Source organism: Sarcophilus harrisii, chromosome 1, assembly GCF_902635505.1.
Source record: "Sarcophilus harrisii chromosome 1, mSarHar1.11, whole genome shotgun sequence".
NCBI classification, from domain to species: domain Eukaryota; kingdom Metazoa; phylum Chordata; class Mammalia; order Dasyuromorphia; family Dasyuridae; genus Sarcophilus; species Sarcophilus harrisii.
Window position 1 is genome coordinate 711,502,299 of NC_045426.1, and position 20,534 is coordinate 711,522,832.

The 20,534-nt window shown below is 42.3% G+C and overlaps 2 long non-coding RNA genes across 2 annotated transcripts in view; one reads left to right on the plus strand and one right to left on the minus strand.

Annotated features, from left to right (window-relative positions):
• Window positions 1–6,119: 6,119 nt before the first annotated feature.
• On the minus strand, window positions 6,120–17,849 carry LOC116420877. Its single transcript, XR_004231331.1, has 3 exons — window positions 17,839–17,849; window positions 6,779–6,781; window positions 6,120–6,247 (listed from the first exon to the last, which is right to left on the minus strand). It is a non-coding gene; the product is annotated as an uncharacterized LOC116420877 (long non-coding RNA).
• The window catches only part of LOC116420875, a 35,854-nt gene continuing 30,575 nt past the window's right edge, over window positions 15,256–20,534 (plus strand). Inside the window, exon 1 of the long non-coding RNA XR_004231326.1 lies at window positions 15,256–15,275. This is a non-coding gene — a long non-coding RNA (uncharacterized LOC116420875). The remainder of the gene's footprint in view (window positions 15,276–20,534) is intronic.

The window sequence follows — 20,534 nt, forward strand, 5'->3', positions numbered from 1 at the left end:
GACCTTTGTTTTGTACCTCTCTAAAGTGATGCTCCTGAGGTTGTGCCTTATTCACTTTCTGTTCCCTCAGAGATAATATTTAATTATTTTTATATTATTGTATTATAGTATGATGTAATAATATAATGATTATTAAAAATAGTAATCTAACCCTAATATAGTTTTCTGAAGACATGAAAAGTTTCTAACCTGTTATCAGGATGTGTGTCAAATGATTTAATTTTTTTACCTGACTGCAACTCCAGTCTGTGACCCACTTCTCCCTAGTTCCAAAGACTACGAAGAGAGCATCTTATGGTTATACCCTTTAGGACTTCCTTGTTCACTTTTCCCAAGAGAGAGAAGGAACATAGTAGATGGTTTAATAAACGTTTATTGCATTATATTAAATCTGAGATGGTTCCCTGAACTTACTTTTTTTCTATTTCCAACAAACAGGACTTGTAATTTCCAAACCAGATATGATATACCATTAGGAACAAGGTATAAAACTTGGGATGCCAAAGGGAGATGTCTGACGAAGCACCTGTCCATGTAAATAAGTGAAAACCAGATGGGGAAAAGGTACAGCATACAACATCATGAGTGGTCTTTAATAGGAATCACTTATAAAATGTGGATCCAGGAAACTGCCCTTTTATCCCTTCCTAGGAATGTGGGGAAGAGTGGATTTTCTCTGGCAAGAGATCCTTCCCATTTATCCTTTCCTTGTTATCCTGTTATATATTTGTCATTCATTATTTATACCAAAGTCCTTATCAAATTTTCTTTGCATTATTCTATACAGGCTTTCCATGTTTTTATAATGAGTATGTTTATGGGGCTAGCTCAAAAGAAAAAGTTATATACTAAATAGTGCAATTGCATCAGAGTTTAATTATTTTGTTACTTTTACTGCATATTGCCAGTTTGCTTGCTATTGAATTTCTAGCATTCTGCCATAAATGAAGGACTGTACCTGTTTCTTCAACTCTCAGAACATTGAGTTTTGTTGTTTTAATGATCTCTGCTGTATGTTGGCGTTGATCCTCAGCATTGTTCCAATTCATACCTATAGTTACTTAATTGATTAGTAAGGTTTGAATGATTTTTCAATTGATATTTAAATTTGTGTTTGCTTTCATTAGTTTTTCTCTTTATATTATTGGACGATTTATCTGTTATAGATAAGACAGTTTCTCTGACAAATATTTAAACTTTGCTTGTGAATTTAGCAATACTATATACCTTACCTCTGAGGGTAAGTATGTGAGTATGAGCCTTATCAGTTATTTGTTCTCAACCTTAGGTAACTAAAATTCTAAAATTATAGATGTGTTGCAGCCAGTATTGGTGGAGCAAAGTAGTTTTCACACTTAATGAAATCAAAGGCCTTTGATATAGTGAATTTATATATTGTGCAAATTCTTCTTCTATGTGCCCATCAACATGAGAATATTCGTTTCTAAGATATGAATCTTTGTGTCAGGGAGAAGTTTGGGGACATTAAGAGGACATTTCATTTCCTAAAGGCATTTCAGCCTTTTCTCCTTTTCAGTTATTAGCCCAACTTATTCAGAACTTATTAAAAACTAATTCAAAACTAACAAGTTCTCACCTCTTTATTTAATATATGTATACAATGTTCCTCACTGGGAATCTCCCACTTGGGCAATGAAGGGAGGGAAGTACATGTTCTCAACTCTTGTCTGGGACTATCCTTTGTCCTTATAATTCCATAGTATGTTGTATTTTTGTTGTCATCATATCTTTTGTTTGCTCTTCTTATTTCCCTGTAATAGTTCACCTAAGTCTTTCCTTCTTCCACTGATTCTCTCATTGTCATTTTTGAAGTGAGGTAATATTGTGTTATAGGAATGTATCTTAGACATTCCCCCATTATGCATGTTGTGGTAGACACTATTTTCAAGTTGCAAATACAATACCAACAGCAAAAGAAAACAGCATGAGTAGTCACTAGATTCATATACAAGCATTTACAATGTGGGTGTGCCTGGCAATGAAAACAGACAATCGACTGTATATATACTTCTAGAAACATTTTTCCACACTCTTAATGCACAGTATAAGGTCTACATGCCACGAGCATATTGTTTAAACCTCAAGTACAGAGAGAAGTAGAGAGGGAGAAACAGAGACATTAGATGCTCAAAACAAAGAAAGGTTCAGGCAGCCCAGAATCTCATTCTAAATATCATCAGGCTGCTCGAGCTTTATGCTTACAGTTTGAAATAACGGGCAAGTTAGGAGCATAGTATAAACACCATGCAGCTTGCCTTCCTTTCTATGCTCCTACACTGTCTGGTGAAGAACCCTCGTGGTTTGAGACCCAATGAAATTTGGCAAATGGATTATGACCATATAATTCTTTTGGTCGTTTTGTCTTTTATGCATGTTGGTAGACACTTTTCGGTTGCAAATGCATACCAGCAGCAAAAAGAAACAGCTGAAACGTACACTGAATTCCTTATACAGCATTTACAATCTAGGTGTGCCCACAACAATGAAAACAGACAATCTGACACATATACTTCTAAACATTTTCCACAGTTTTATGCACAGTATAAGTTCTACATGCCACGAGCATATTGTTTAACCTCAAGAGTACAGACAGAAGTAGAGAGGAGAAACAGATACATTAAGATGCTCCTCAAAAAACAAAAAAAGAAAGAGTTCAGGCAGCCAAGAATCTCATTCTAAATATCATCCCAGGCTGCTCGAGCTTTATGCTTACAGTTCCCAAATAACGAGAGCAAGTTAGGAGCATAGTATAAACCTGTACAGCCCTTCCTTTCTATGCTCCCTACACTGTCTCCAGTGAAGAACCCTCGTGGTTGAGACCAGCCGAAATTTAGCAAAATGGATGTGACCCATTATAATTCTTTGGTCGTTTATACTTACATGGCCCAGACACTATTTCAGGATTGCAAAATGACACCAGCAGCAAAAACAGCATGGTAGTCACTAATTCTATTTCCATCCTGGGTGTGCTAAGCAATGAAAACAGATAATCGACCCTGCATATGCTTCTAAACATTTTGCACACTTTGTTGTGCACAGTTTAGATTTTACACGCCATTAGCACCTTTTAATCCTCAGGCGTACAGACGGTGGTAGAGAGGAGAAACAGAGACATTAAGGGCTCCTCCCAAAACAAAAGAAAAGTTCAGGCAGCCCAAAGAATCTCATTCTAAATATCAATGGGCATGCTCGAGCTTTATGCTTACAGTTCCAAAATAACGAGCAAATAAGGAGCATAATAAAAACCTCTACAACTTGCCTTCTTTCTAATAACTCCTACACTGCCTCGAACCCTCATGGTTTGGACCAATGAGAATTTAGCAAATGGATGAGTTCCATTATAAATCTTTTGGTCTGTCTTATCCTGTTGTGGTAGACACTTTTTGGATTGCAAATGCAATACCAGCAGCAAAGAAACAGCACAGTAGTCGCTGAATTCCTTATACAAGCATTTACAATCATGGGTGTACTTACAGCAATGAAAACAGACAATCGACCTGTATATACTTTAAACATTCCACACTCTTATGCACAGTATAGATTCTACATGCCACGAGCATATTGGTGACTCATTTTAGAAGTAGAGGAGAAACAGAGACATTAGATGCTACTCCAAAAACAAAGAAAGTTCAGGCAGCGAAGTCTCGTTTCTAAATATCAGGCTGCTCGAGCTTCATCAACTTACAGTTTGAAATAACGAGGAGCAAGCTGGGCATAGTATAAACCTGCAGCTTGCCTTCATTCTATGCTCCTACATAACTCTCCGGTGAAGAACCATAATGGTTTGGACCCAATGAGGCCCCAGCAAAAATGGATGTGACCGTATAATTCTTTTGGTCGTTTATCTTTATCTGCATGTTGTGTTGAGCACTTTTTCAGGATTGCGATACCCAATACCAGCAGCAAAACAGCCCAAGCTGAATCACAATTCCTTATGCAAGCATTACAAGTCCTGGGTGTGCCACAAGCAATGAAAACAGACAATCGACCTGTATATAGTTCTAAACATTTCCACAATTTTATGCACAGTATAAGATTCTGTGCCACGAGCATATTGTTTAAACCTCAAGTACGAACTTCAAGTGAGGAAAAGATGCGATGGGCAACTCCTCCAAAAACAAAAGAAAGGGTTCAGGCACTCCAAGAATCTCATTCTAAATATCATCAGGCTTCTCCCGAGCTTTATGCTTACAGTTTGAAATAACGAGAGCAAAGTTAGGGCATAGTATAAACCTGTGCAAACACCTTCCTTTCTATGCACCTACACTGTCTCTGGTGAGAAGAACCCTCGTGGTTTGAGACCCAATGAAATTTGGCAAATGGATGTGACCCATTATAAATCTTTTGGTCGTCTGTCTTTTATCCATGTTGTGGTAGACACTTTCAGGATTGCAAATGCAATACCAGCAGCAAAAGAAACAGCCCGAGTAGTCACTGAATTCCTTATACAAGCATTTGCAATCCTGGGTGTGCCACAAGCAATGAAAACAGACAATCGACCTGTATGCTAAACATTTGCACACTTTTGTGCTGTTGGTTTACATGCTATTAGCATACCTTTTAATCCTCAAGTACAGAGAGTAGTAGAGAGGAGAAACGGACAGTATGACGCTCCTCCAAAAACAAAAGAAAGGGGGAGTCACAGGCAACCCTAGAGAACTTATAAATCTAGCTTTTTATACTATTAATTTCTTGATTTTTCACAAAGATGTACTAGCTCTGGCAGGGTAGTGTCCATTGCAAGGGACTCCATCTTTAGATAATCGCCAGATGATGTGGAGAGACCCAGAAAATGGTGAATGGAAGGGACCAGACAGGTAAACTGCTTGGGGGAGAGGGTTTGCTTGTATCCCCACAGATGTACAAGGATTCAGATGACTGCCAATGAGCCAAATTCGCTTTGTCCATCAGAGAGAGATGAAAGGAAGGAGAAGACCCAAGAAACATTGGGTGGTTCCATTGCTGACTGTGCTCACCACTGAATGAGCATGGCAGTTATGGCATTTGACTCATGGACATCAAAAATTTTAGGACTTCAAAACCCTCAGGAATCATTGGATTCTCTGAGACATAAGACTGTTGCAGGACTTCAAAATCTGCTGGAATCATTGGATTCCCCACCACATAAAAAGACTGTTGCAGGACATCAAAAATTTGCGGGGATCATTGGATCCCCTGAAATGTGAAGCAATGGACAATAGATTGGTTTTGGACTATCTCTTGGCTGCTGAGAAGGCGTATGTATGAATGTTGTTTACATACGCTCCTTCTAGGACTTCTGGAAATCTTTTACAACACTATGTTGATTCATATTGTTTATTGTATCACTACTTGCATGTACAATTGATGTTTGTTGCACCACATTGAGCCTGCACTGTTTGTGGGGAGAGTCATCACTAATAGCCTGTGCATTATTGATATGTGCTTGTGTAATACCTCCCATGCTGATGGGTTTGTGCATACCTGTTTCTAATAAAACCCTTTAGCCCAGAAACCTGTTAGCAATCCCCACTTCCCTTTGGTGTTTTTCTTCTCCCTTCCTGAGGTGTCAGGGAGGGTATGATCATCTCCTTTTTAGTGCTTCCCTTTCTCATAACTCAGGGGAAGCATGATCACCTCCTTTTTGGTGTTTTCAACTCCTTTCCTGAAGTCCAGGAGGCGTGATCCCCTCGTTTTGCAGGAGTTCCTCCCGAGAAGTCAGGGATGGTGTGACCACCTGTATTCTGACAAAGAAAGCAGGAGATGTAGAGGCTGGAAACTCTTGAGTCGATTGCACTGGGTCAGGACAACTGTGCAGTGAGGACCTGAATACCAATTGGACAATGCTCTATGGGCATATGCTTGGAAAATGGCCCTTCCCACTATCCTGTGCTGACTTGATGATTGGTGTATACAGAGAAATGTAGGATGGACTAGGGGGTGGAGTAAGATGAGCAAGAGTCACTTTGGATCTAGGAGGGAAAAGGAAGGTTGCAGAGATCACCTTTGCTTCTTCACTTCTACTAAAGACCAGAATAAAGACCAGTACTTTAGCAACCCTGACTGGCTGATTCTAAGGTGTCCAGGGTGCTAACGCAGTCATCTGTCAAGCATAACAATACACACAGTGTAGGAAAACCTTTCAGATGAAGGAACTTGTTTGATCCCAGAGAATTTACACCTGAGAGAAACCTTATGCATGCACACAGATTGTGGGAAGGCCTTATTTGAGAAAACAAACAAAAAACTTATTCAACACCAATGGACTCATAGTAGAGAAAAACCTTAGATATAGGTAGAATGTAGCACGTCCTTCCTGTGAAAGACGCATCTTGTACATCACAGTTCATACTGAAGAGAAACCTTATCAGTTTAGTGCATATGGAAAGCCTTTCTGCTTGAAGACAGCTCTTAAACTGTACATCAAAGGGTTCACAGGAGAGAAAAACGTTATGAATTAATCAGGGAAATCCTTCATTCAGAGGACCCATCTTACTACAGAGAGTTCACAATGGAGAGGAGCTTTATTTATAAATGTGAAAAGTCACTTCACCCACATGTTACCAAACACCAGAAAGTTCTAGCAATAATTTTACAAATAATAAATAGGGTGGGGAAAGCTTTCCCTTAGGAGTATAGTTTTTATGTTTATACTACAATGTTTATATTGGAGAGAAATCTTTTGAATGTGTAATGAATGTGGGAATTTGACATCTTCTAATACTAATAAAGTCTTCCGAAGATCATGAATTTCAGGAGGGTTTTAAGCATTGCACACACACTTAGCTAAAATTAGTAATTCTCACAGTAAAATGAAAGCTTATAGGCCAATCCCAAATTTTCCATAGTGGTGCTCCATGGTGCTTTTGTTTACTCAAGTCTTGAAGCACCTTTCTTCCCTACTTTGCATGCTTATTTCAGGTGGCAAGTTATTCTCTTAACAATCTTGATAAATCCCAAGTGCTTCAAAAATTTTGGTGAATCCCGAAAGTGCTTCCTCAATTTCTCTATAAATTCAGAATCACCATCCTTTCTCTTTCCCCTTTTTATCACATAGGAAGATGTTTTAACACTCAATCAAGGTAGGAAGGGATCTCAGGAGTCACTATCTTATTAAGGTTGAGGACATAGGTCCAAAAGCTTGTAATACTATTTTTCAAAGACAACAACAAAAAAAAATTAATGGCATTACAGGATGATGGTTGAAATTTTTGCGTGTGTTTGTGTGTGTTGCAAGGAAATCAAGGGTTAAATGTTTTGCCTATGGTCACACGGCTAGGAAGTATCAGGAAGTGTCTGAGGTGGTGAACTCGTCCTCAGAGTTCCATGGTTGGTGATCAATCTACTATACACATAACTGCCCCTAATTTTTTTTAAAGGCAGTATAGGTGTCATTTATTCAAAAGATCATTTTAAAATCAAATAGTCAAAAGCTTCACAGAGTCTTGGAAGCCATTATCACAATTTTCTAAAAAGTCTCTCAGACAAGTGGTGTCATTGTCCCATGACTGAAAGTATCCAAGTAGCCCTGAGCCAGCATCCCCGTGAGCAGACATGGCTGGTCCCCTTTCCCTCTAGTCAGAAATCAGAGAATGGAACTTGTGAGGGCAAAGGAGCCTAAGAGGCCCATCCGCCAGTAAGTTATGCCGTTAACAATATTTTGATGAATCTTTGAGGTAGATGGTTTTTACATCGACTTTTCCTAGTTACACTATAAGTGATGAGTCGGAGTTCAACCTCAGCTCCACAAGATGACTGTGATTACCCTGAGAATAGCAGTCATGTACACTCACTCCAATGTGTGAGTATGAGTGCTCCATGGAAGTGTCCCCAGAAGGGTGCTTGGGAGAAGTATTTCTGGTCCCCTGTAAAAATAAGGATGGGGGCTCTGAATGCCCCAAGGTGACATCTAGCTCTCAATTATTTTTAGGATTGCTCCAATTTCTTGGTATGGAGAATATGAGAAATAAATATGTCCACATGCCTACTTCAAAAAAGATGTTTATGAGGCAGCTAGTTGGTGCAGTGGATAGAGCACCAGTCCTGAAGTCAGGAGAACCTGAATTCAAATCTGGTCTCAGATACTTAACACTTCCTAGCTGTGTGACCTTGGGCAAGTCACTTAACCCCAACTTCCTCAGCAAAAAAAAAAAAAAAAAGAACAAATTAGCTAGAGGAATTAAAGGGTAGAATACAAAGACTGTTTACCTTCTCTGAGCTCACGCTAGCGGAAAAGAGCATGCAAAGATCTGGCTGGTTGCACCAGCTCCCAGATTTAAAGTCTTAAAAATCTCTATACAATTGTCTGTTGAAAGAAGAAAAGTAAAACAATTGTTGCCACTAGGATTTATATTTTACTGAAAGGATACATATACAAATAAATCAATTCTAGGCAATTTTGAGGATAAGGCAAGTCTTGTCTCTATAGCATCCCCCTGAGTAGTCAGGGTGGTCTAAATATGTGGCTCTAGGCTGACTTCCAGCAAGAGCAAGAGAAGGGACCGTGTGACTGACTGGTCACTCCAGGAAAAATTTAAATAAGGAAAAAACATTGGGTACCAGATAGAAATTCAAGCTATTCCTTCTAAACCTTTTTGGTTTGCTGGTAATTTTTGTTTGAGCTGCTTACAGTATCTTATAAGAGCTTTAAAGAGCGGTACTCAAGTTTACACTAATAGGTTGATTTCTTCCTAAGAAATACTTCCTAACAAAAGATCATTATCGTTACACCCCTATGGACTACTCTACCCTGGTAGCTCCTCTTTGAGCTGCATGGCCCTTCATCCGTCAAGCAGCATGCTGTTTTGGAGCTCAACCCGGATCCACGGACGGACCACCAGTAGAGTGAGATGAGTATTAGAAACTTTATTTTGGATAGCATATGTTGCTATCCCCTTGAGATCCAGGGTGAAGGGGGTCTCTAGGAACCGGATAGGCAGGTCATAACAGGATTGAAGAAGGAGGAGGCGAGGCTGAGCTTTGGGAAGCACTAAGGAGGGCAGCGTGGTACCTGATTGGGCCACGCCTGGGCTGTGCTTACACCTCCACTTAGGACTTGCCTGCTTGCGCCTCAGTACCTCTCATCCCTCAGGCTTCACACTTGACTTAGACACGCATTCCTTGCTCCACAGGGACTTTGCTTGCCATCTCCCTCTTTTTAATGACTAAATATTATTTCTCATGTTGACGAATGAGGTGCTCTTCATACAGCACCTCTAAAATTTTTAAAGTCCATATAAAGCATCCTAACACAGTAGGCAAAAGCAAAAAAACGTAATACAAATGGCTACATAGGGCCCATGGGATACAGTGAAGGGGATTGGAAAATCTGTTGGATACAATCACTAAACAGCCCCAGGCACAGGGTATAGTCATCTCTTTGCTGGCTGTTTCTGGCGTTTCTTGGTCATCTCCTTCTCTTCTTCTTCATGCCCAGCACACAATAGAACTTTCCTTGTCCTTCTTTCCAGGATGGCAAGCCCCATGGGATGCGGAGACAAATATCCGACCCTCTCTGGTACTAAGGATGGACCTTGTAATTTCCTTCCTCGTCTTCAAAAGGACCTCCAGTGTTCTCCTGGAGCTTGAGCGCAGTTTTCACAGGCTTAGTTTTCCATTGCATCTATAAGTTTGTGCCAAATCATGTCATTTTCCTGGAGGCAGCTATCCCCAGCCAGGCACCATGAAATATATAAAGTCTTATCCATCTGCAAATAGAATACATTGAGATTCTGTCTACTTCCTTCCCTTTTTGTTTAATAAGAATTGGCCTTCAGAGTACAATGGAATGACATTCCACTAAGGTCCTTCCTGTAGATTATAAGGGAATGTAACATGTTTAATGGAGAATGTGGCAGGTGGCCATCTGCTTAGATGTAAGCTAGCCCCATTCTTGGTCTTTATGATATTAGAACCATGAAGGAAGTAAATATACAATATTGTGACTGAAGGAATTTCTATGGGAGGCCACAGTGGCCCAAAGGAATCTAGAAAAGGTGTCAATACAAACCTGGATGTCCACACGGCCCACATGTGTCACATCCATTTGCCACAAATCATTGAGGAATAAGTCCTGGGGATTAACTCCTTTACTGAGTGGAGGAGGGAAAAACTGAACTTCCTATCTGTTGGAGCTGATTTGGTGAGGCCATTAAGACGTGTGAAATTACTGGTAAGTGGAAAATCATGGACACATTCAGGGGATCATGGCTACCGTAGGAAGGAGCATTGTAGCTTATGGTGCATCATTGCCCCCAAATATGCACCTCCTGCACAGCACTGATGAGAATATGCATACGGGATATAGTAGGATATTTCCTAGTCTGATCTTTGAGTCAACAAGAAGGTCAACAATTGAAGGATTTCTGAGGGCTGTAGGACAGCATCCCCAATGTCTCTGAGCACTTGGACATATGAGCCATCACGATGGCGATGTTAATGGGCCCTGGTATCTTACATCCACGAGATGCCCTAAAGGCTGCATCAAAGAAATAAGACCTTGACATATATTGCCAATCACTAATTTGTCCAACCAGTTTTGAAATAGGTTCAAGTATTCACCTTGTCTAGTGTAAGTTAAGTATCTGATAAATAACTTTGCAAGTCCCCATGCGGAGTCCCAGGTAAATGATGGGATAGTTATGGCGGGTCACTGGGGCTACCAATGGTCATGCTGGAGCAAAACACTCATTCTTGAAACTGAGACGATTTTCCTGCTACTGATAACGTATATCATCCATATAATGCAGTATCATGGCAGTGTACCTTCTAGTGGTTCTAGCATACTTTCACATACACCTGACATGGTGGGACTCAAACATCCTTGGGAGAACTTTCCATTGGTAGTACAGACTGACACATTGTTTATAGGGGAATGCTAAGCAAATCTTTTTCTCCTCCTGGGATAGAGGATAGAAGACACTATCTTGTATATCTGTTACTGTAACTGTGAGCAGTGGGTGCTAGGTTGGGAGATGGCATGTGCCAGGCCTTGAGGCTCCATAGGTTTCCAATGAGAAGTAGCATTCAGCCCTAAGGTCTAATGGCATTCTTGTTGCCAGATTTTTCTTTTATAATAAATACAGAGCTATTCCATGGGCTGGACGTTGTTTCTATGTCTATATTAGCTATTTATTATCGTTATACAGGTTTGGGCTTTATATAAACTGAGAGAAAGGCCATTGGGGCACAAACCGGGTGTTAGATTTCCAAGATAATGGTTTGGGCGATTTGAAAGGTGGTGTCAAATACAAGTGAGCCCCAATTAAAAAATCCTGTGGAGATGGGCCATATAAACTGAGGCTCCACAAACCTTCAATATGTCCCTGCCCCCATATATTGTGTACCCGAGACTGCAACCACCAGAGTTGGAATATCCCCTCTTTGTCTGCAAACTGCCAGGGCAGATCTTCTGCAATCCTGTGAATGTAGCACAAGGATATCCATTTGAAAGGCACTGGAGCTGATATTCTCGCATCTCTTTTATCATTTCTTCTGAGCTCCCCATCTAAAGTGGCTTTATTATGACGATCAATGATAGCATTATCCACCTGCCAATTTCTGTATAAGGAGGCGGGCTTCTCCTCACCTTTTACTCAACAGACACCTGTGATGGGCACAAATTCAGGAAAAGGTTCATCTGGGCCCTGTTTAATTCTAGTCATTGAGGACCTTTGGCACTTGGTCTTGAATTTTGCTAATCATTCGTTTAGCTTTGATGAGACACAGCTGCATACACACATCATTACATTGGTCTCATTCTTTTATAATTTTCAGCTTTCTGTATTATTTGATATAAACTTGTCTAAAGGTCTCAAAGCACTTCAGCGGGCACAGAGGCTGACAGAGACATATCTCCTCAAGGGAGGCAGAAATTGAAGAGGCCATGCCCAGAGACAGAGGGACCTTCTCTCCTATTAGCTTTCTCCTCCCTCATCTTATCATAATCCTTGCTTGGTTCTTATCCTCTCTCTTTACTTTCTCATTACTCATCTTATCCACCCCTCCTGTTCTGTCATGTTGCTTCCTGCTTCTTTACTCACCTCTCCTTTCTTCTTTCACATCATATCCCTCTTCATCTTCCTAGTTATTTCCTGGGTTCTTCACAGCTAACTTCCGCCAGCTCCATTTTATATGGGCACAACTGGTCTAGTGAGGTGCCAGTTGGACCTCATTTGTTTTATGACCTCTGTTTGCACTTCATTATCTGTTTATGGATTGTGACTGCACCTCTTAAAGTACCCCCAATCATGGTACCATTCTAGGGATGGCTCCCAGAATCTCCTTATCATAGAAATATCTGACTTGCTACCTCCCATTTTAATTTCTTCAATTATATAACAGTATTCTCTAGCTTCCTTCCCTGGTACCTCCAGGTCTGGGACCCTCACAGCAACCTGTCATTTCTTTCTCCCTAGAGCAGAGTTCTGTCTCTCTTCCACCTGAGGGCCTGCCACAAGGTGGTGCTAACCAAATTGTCCCCTCTTCGTGCACCACTTGTTATTTACACCCCTATGGACTACTCTACCCTGGTAGCTCCTCTTTCAGCTTCACTAATATCCGTTCATCAATGGCACAGCTAGGCCACCATGTCTTTGAGAGCTTAACACAGATCCCCAGAGTCAGACCACCAGTAGGTGAGGGTGAGGCAGAGAACTTTTATTACTTAGATAGTATATATATATAGCATATACATATATACCTATGTTGGGGATCCAGAGGTGAGACTCCTCTAGGAACTAGGACTGGGCTTGAGTCATAGCAAGTTTAGCCCGAAGAAGGAGGTCATGCTGAGCTTTGGGGGTACTAAGGAGGAGACGAGGTACCTGGGGTCGGGCATTGCCTCCTGGGGTTATGCCCACTTCCATAGGACTTGCCTGTGCCTCAGCCTCTAAGCCCTCAGGTCCTCCCATGGCAGGCTTGCATTCACTTTGCTCCTAGAGGCACAACCCTTACAATTAGAAATACTGAAGTGCGTGGAAGTCCATTTATCCAGGCAGATGGCGAGCTAAAAAAATCAGGGGTTCTCCTTGGAATATAATGGGACATGAACAAGAGCAAATGAGCTGTTTAGATGGAAATAAGCGAGATTTAGCCCAGGAGGAAATTCTCCAAAATCTTTACAGAGGCAAGCCAGTAAATCAGGGACATGCTGAGTCATCGACTTCTCTATATTTCTACTGCTTTTCAAAGTCCTCATGAGACTTCCGAAAAAGTCTGGAACCACGTGTGTCTCTTTCAAGGAAATCGAGGTATTTCTGTTTTTGGCTCTCAGACCAACACCTCCTCACACAGGCGCATTGTGGTCCTTTGTGCTCAGGAGGACCACGGTGCTTCAGGTCAGGTATGTGGGTCTGGCTGTGGCTGATCGGTCCCAGCATGAGCTGGAAGTCTCTGCCCAAGTCAGGTACAAATAGTCACACCACGAACATCTGAAGTGGGATGTGCCTTCGCTTGTGCATTGCACGTTCCTTCTGCTCGCCAATTATCGTCAAAGGTCCCAGAGACCAAAGCGTTTTGGCTTAAAGCCAAAGCAGGCCGGAACAACAGCGGTTTGTACGAAACGGGGGCTTCCCCTCAGGCGAGGCTCTTTTTCACAGCTTACTCCCACGTGGCCCCCTGGATCAAGGCCCCGGAGAGAGCGGCCGGGACTCTGGGCGCGGGTCAAGACTGACGCCTAAAGGCCAGGTCTGGGAGGCCAGACAAGGGAACAGCGCCCTGCAGGGGTGACAGGAGGAGCTGCCTGAGGCCCAGGCGGGCAGCGCCCACCGGCTCCAACCCCTCTGCCCCGCCCTTCCTTACCCTGCCCTGCTCAAGGGAATGTAAATGTATCTCAATTAATTAATTAACTATTAATAATAACATATGATTATAAATTGTTGCGTATTGTTTTATAAAATTGTGCTATATTAGTTGCTAATTATAAAATAATGAAATAATATGACTAATAAACATATGGTGGGCGGCGGTTACTTTCTAACCTACTAGGACTTGCGGGTCACTGCGAGCATGCGCCACCGATGCGCTCACCAGCCTAAACTGCACTTCCCAGCAAGGCGGGTGCGGGCGCAGCATCCACGTGGTTCCCCTTCAGCTTTTCTGAACCAGAAGTTGCGGGCTCTGTCTCTCCTACTTCGCAGTCCCTGCGGCCCGCTGTCCGGGCCTCCAGCTCAGACCCAGGGCCACTTTTCAAGCAGAGACTCCTCAGCCCCTGGGGCCCCGTGCAGAGTCACGGGACAGGCTCCTTCCTGCATGGCTCCCGCTCGGGGAGGCTCGAGGGAGAAATGGCCTTGAGCTCCCTCCGCCCGCCGCTCCTCGGTGGGTGGGAGCTTGCCCCTCTAGGGGCCCCAGGAGCCAGGGCTTTGAGGGATGGGACCTGGGGATGTGGCGCCGGCTCCGCCCGTCAGCCGCGCCCCAGCGAACGTCTCGCCCGTCCTGCTGCCGAGCCCAGAGGAGGAGGCCCGCCCGGAGTCAGGAAAAGAATCGCGGCGGGACCTAACCATCAGCCGGCGGAACCTTCACCGGGTCTGTTCTGTTATTTTCTCGCATGCCTGGTCCCTCCCCCCATGCCGTTTGTACTCCCTCTTGACCCGTCTCCTCAGCGGGCCCGTCACTTCTTCGCCCTGCTCACCATCCATGGTTTCTCCTTCAGGATCCTCCTCCTCTGCAGGCCGTCTCCCTCAAATTCTCACCAGCCCAGGGGCATGTCCGTCTGATGGGCGTCTCCTCCACGGCCGTGTCTCTCCCTCCACCGACCTGTCTCCCTCCGCCCTCCTGTCTCCTCCATGGGTCCTCTTCCTTCCTGGAGCAGGCATCAAATACGAGCCCGTCTCCCTCAAGGCCAAAATCTCCCCTCCCTTGAGCCCGTCTCCCTCAGGGGACTCCTTCTTGGGACAGCACCTTAGATATTCCATTTTCCCGCCTCCATATTCCGCATCTTCCCTCTGCTAATTGCCCCTCCCCCTTCTCTCGTCTCCTTCTGGCGGCCATGGGTCCGTGTGGGCGAGGCCTCACTGGCACCCACAGGCTCCGCCCTTGTTTGCATGATTTTCGGGTTTCTCCCTGGGACCAGGGCCGCTCAGGGCGAGCATCGTGTTCCCTCCCTTTGTTCCGCGATGCCATAACGCGGGCGAACTCTGAGACTGACTTCTCTTGGTGTAATTGTCACAGAGCGGTAATGGCCGGAGATCCGGGGCGCCTGGGCGGCCCCAATGAAGCCGGTTCCTCTGGCTGCAATGACGTCATGGAGTTAACCTGCATTGGGGCGGGTCCTTAAGGTCAGTGATTTATGAACATTCATCATTATTTCGGCACATTTGGTCTCCTTATAATTGTACCTATTTTTCCTGACGGGTTTAAAACCTTGTGAGAGACGGGGCCGAGGCTTGGCTTTCAGAGGAGAGGGCCCCGGACCCAGAGCTTCATGACGTTCTCTCACGCTTGGGTGGAGCCCGCCCCTGGCCTGTCATAGGGGAAGGATGAGCCTCGTTCTCAGGCGCCAGAGGAGGCTTCGCCAGGACTGGGGGTAGAACTGTGGAGAGGCAGGCTGGTTCGCAGATTTCACAGGAGGAATTTGATAAGGCGCTTCCGGCGGGAGGACTGTTTCTGGGAGAAGTCCCAGGAGAGTGTGGGTCTCCTAGCTGTTAATAGGGATAATGAGCCCCCGCACCTTTGTTCTGCAAGGTTCTGGGCGGGGGAGTACAGTCTCCCTTCCTGGCTTCTCTTTGTGGCTCCTTCCCCATGACTCCCTCTGCCTTCATTCCCACAAGAAGGGTAATGCCCTCCCTCTTCATCTCTCCTCTGGGAATCCCCCTGCTGAGGCTCAGCCCAGGCTCTTCCTCCTTCCGTGCATGTGGCTTGAGCTTATTCGGATCCTCTGGGTGTTAGTGATTTCCCCCAAATGAGGGATTTTCCCACTTTTCATTTGGGTCAGTAGGTCTTGTTCCCTTTCTACCCCAGTGGGATGGGGGTAACTTGTAGACAGCTTTGGGGGCTCCCCAGTGCTCAGCCATGTGCCCGACCCTCAGGCCAGACCAGCATTCACAAATGCTTATGGAGTGAACGCTTGAACAAGATGCAGGGCCAACTATCTGATTCAGACTTGGGATGTTTGGTAAGTACCGGACTGGGGCACGTTGGAGTTTGAACCTTGAGAACCACTTCTAGCAGTTCCAGGGCAGCCACATGGTTCTTCTCTAGGACGGTCCTGGAATGTGCACAAATGTGTCTGATGTTGCAGGAATTGTTAACATTGGGAGCTGTGGCTGTCACCTCCAAGGAGACCCCGGTGCCCTTCTCAGCAGGATCTGTGCAGGGATGTGCTGCGGGACAATCAGAGGAACCTGGCCTGCCTGGTTAAGCGCAGATTCCCCTTGTCTCCCAATCTGTCAAGGGCTTTGCTTTCTTTCTTGGTATGAATTATGGGCTTTCCTAAGTGTTTTTATTTCTTGTTTTGCCTGACAGTTAGGAATCTTTATGGACTTGTTGTGAGGGAAAAGACCTTTGTTTTGTACCTCTCTAAAGTGATGCTCCTGAGGTTGTGCCTTATTCACTTTCTGTTCCCTCAGAGATAATATTTAATTATTTTTATATTATTGTATTATAGTATGATGTAATAATATAATGACTATTAAAAATAGTAATCTAACCCTAATATAGTTTTCTGAAGACATGAAAAGTTTCTAACCTGTTATCAGGATGTGTGTCAAATGAATTAATTTTCTTACCTGAGTACAACTCCAGTCTATGACCTATTTCTCCATCGTTCCAAAGACTAGGAAGAGAGCATCTTATGGTCATACCCTTTAGGACTTCCTTGTTCACTTTTCCCAAGAGAGAGAAGGAACATAATAGATGGTTTAATAAACGTTTATTGCATTATATTAAATCTGAGATGGTTCCCTGAACCTACCTTTTTTCTGTTTACAACAAACAGGACTTCTAATTTCCAAACCAGATATGATATACCATTAGGAACATGGAATAAAACTTGGGATGCCAAAGGGAGATGTCTGACGAAGCACCTGTCCATGTAAATAAGTGAAAACCAGATGGGGAAAAGATACAGCATACAACATCATGACTGGTCTTTAATAGGAATCACTTATAAAAGGTGGATCCAGGAAACTGCCCTTTTATCCCTTCCTAGGAATGTGGGGAAGAGTGGATTTTCTCTGGCAAGAGATCCTTCCCATTTATCCTTTCCTTGTTATCCTGTTATATATTTGTCATTCATTATTTATACCAAAAGAAGTCCTTGTCAAATTTTTCTTTGCATTATTTTCTAAAGGCTTTCCATGTTTTTATAACGAGTATGTTTATGGAGCTAGCTGAAAAGAAAAAGTTATATACTAAATAGTGCAATTGAGTCAGAGTATAATTATTTTGTTACTTTACTGCTTGCTATTCAGTTTCTAGCATTCCGCCATAAATGAGACTGTACCTGTTTCTTCAACTCTGAGAACATTGAGTTTTGTTGTTTTAATGATCTCTGCAGTATGTTGGCGTTGATCCTCAGGGTTCTTCCAATTCATGCCTCTAGTTACTTAATTGATTAGTAAGGTTTGAATGATTTTTCAATTGACATTTAAATTTGTGTTTCTTTTTTCATTTGGATTTTTCTCTTTATAATCTTGGACCATTTATCTGTTATAGATAGACAGTTTCTCTGACAAATACTTAAACTTTCCTTGTGAATTTAGCAATACTATATACCTTACCTCTGAGGGTAAGTATGTGAGTATGAGCCTTATCAGTTATTCGTTCTCAACCTTAGGTAACTAAAATTCTAAAATTATAGATGTGTTGCAGCCAGTATTGGTGGAGCAAAGTAGTTTTCACACTTAATGAAATCAAAGGCCTTTGATATAGTGAATTTATATATTTAATACCTGAAATTCTTCTTCTATGTGCCATCAACACCCATGTGAGAATATTCGTTTCTAAGATATGAATCTTTGTGTCAGGGAGAAGTTTGGGGACATTAAGAGGACATTTCATTTCCTAAAGGCATTTCAGCCTTTTCTCCTTTTCAGTTATTAGCCCAACTTATTCAGAACTTATTAAAAACTAATTCAAAACTAACAAGTTCTCACCTCTTTATTTAATATATGTATACAATGTTCCTCACTGGGAATCTCCCACTTGGGCAATGAAGGGAGGGAAGTACATGTTCTCAACTCTTGTCTGGGACTATCCTTGTCCTTATAATTCCATAGTATGTTGTATTTTTGTTGTCATCATATCTTTTGTTTGCTCTTCTTGCTTCCCTGGCAATAGTTCACCTAAGTCTTTCCTTCTTCCACTGATTCTCTCATTGTCATTTTTGAAGTGAGGTAATATTGTGTTATAGGAATGTATCTTAGACATCTGGAGGCCATGTGTCCCCCCATCCATTAGCATCTCCAGTTTCAGTGAGAGAAATATTAATACTTCGTCTCTTTCATTCTAAATCATCATATAATTGGACCCCTAGATGATTCCCACCTGCTGAGTAAAAGAAAAACTTCAGCCTGATTAGACCAACATAAGACTACACCAGTCCAGGTGAGAGGTAGGTGGGTATAAGCACTTTGACCACAGATCAGTAATGCCCTTCAATACAGGTGGGCTGATTCAAAGATTCTGGTCCTATTAGATACTACAGGATAATACTAGAGTCCTTGTCCCCAGTGGGCCACCCTGGTAAAGAAGTCCATATATTGTCCTTATATTGACGTCTCCATGATTGCTGTTTCCTTTAAAAATACAACTCATAATGTTAGCCTCAGATCTATACTTTATACTCCAAAGTGAAATACCTGGCCCAGGTTGAGTTTCTTAGGCCCTGATACAAAGATTGGGTTGAGATTTCTTTTCCTCCTGCCTCATACACTCTGCTATTTGCCAGGGCCCACATGGGTAACCACGTTTATTCCCAGTGAGTAAAACGATTTCCATCGATTTGGAGGCCAATTCAGATTTCGCATGGTGGAAATTGGCAATAATCTAGTTCCCATCTGAATTAGTGCAAGGACACCATATATCATTGTTAGCACTGAATGTGGGTTTGATTCCACCTTGTTATATTTTGTGCAATCTAATTGGGTTGTCTTGAGCCTCCACAGGTAAGTCCAATTATACTCACTACTTCCCAACCACTCCCCTTCTCAGTCTGATTCAGACAGTATCTGCAGGACAGACTCAGTTAGCAACCATTGATGTTTCTCTTTGTCAGACCAAAATCCCGTCCCATTGTGCACATCCAACCTTTTGCTCAAGAGCCAAGCTGGGCTCAGAGGGACAGCTAACCATGGCCACCGATCGAATTGTTGAGGTCCTCCACAAATCCAGCAATCTCGAATGAAGAAAGTGTCAGCAACTGTCTGTATCAGGTTCTAGAAGCTATTATCTTTTTTTTTTTTTTTTTTTTTAAATTTAGATAGCCTTTTATTTACAGGTTATATGCATGGATAACTTTACAGCGTTAACAATTGCAAACCTCTTGTTCCAATTTTCACCTCTTACCTCCACCCCTCCCCAGATGGCAGGATGACCAGTAGATGTTAAATACATTAAAATATAAATTAGATACACAATAAGTTATACATGACTAAAACGTTATTTTACTGTATAAAAGAATCAGACTCTGAAATATTGATCAATTAGCCTTGAAGGAAATCAAAATGCAGGTGGGCATAAATATAGGATTGAATTCAATGTAATGGTTTTAGTCATCTCCCAAAGTTCTTTCTCTGGGCGTAGTTAGTTCAGTTCATTACTCTCCATTGGAAATGATTTGGTTGATCTCGTTGCTGAGGATGGCCTGGTCCATCAGAACTGGTCATCATATAGTATTTTGTTGAAGTATATAATGATCTCCTGGTCCTCTCATTTCACTCAGCATCAGTTCATGTAAGTCTTTCAGGCCTTTCTGAAATCATCCTGTTGGTCATTTCTTTTTTTTTTTTTTTTTTTAATTTATTAATAGCCTTTTATTTACAGGATATATACATGGTAACTTTACAGCATTAACAATTGCCAAACCTCTTGTTCAATTTTCACCTCTTACCCCCCACCCCTCCCTAAATGGCAGGATGACCAGTAGATTTAAATATATTAAAATATAACTTAGATACACAATAAGTATATATATCTAAAACATTATTTTGCTGTACAAAAGAATCAGACTCTGAATTATTGTACAATTAGCTTGATGAAGGAAATCAAAAATGCATGTGTGCATAAATATAGGGATTAGAATTCAATGTAATGGTTTTAGTCATCTCCCAGAGTTCTTTTTCTGGGTATAGCTAGTTCAGTTCATTACTGCTCCATTAGAAATGATTTGGTTGATCTCGTTGCTGAGGATGGCCTGATCCATCAGAACTGGTCATCATCTAGTATTTTTGTTGAAGTATATAATGATCTCCTGGTCCTGCTCATTTCACTCAGCATCAGTTCGTGTAAGTCTCTCCAGGCCTTTCTGAAATCATCCTGTTGGTCATTTCTTACAGAACAGTAATATTCCATAATTTCATATACCACAATTTATTCAA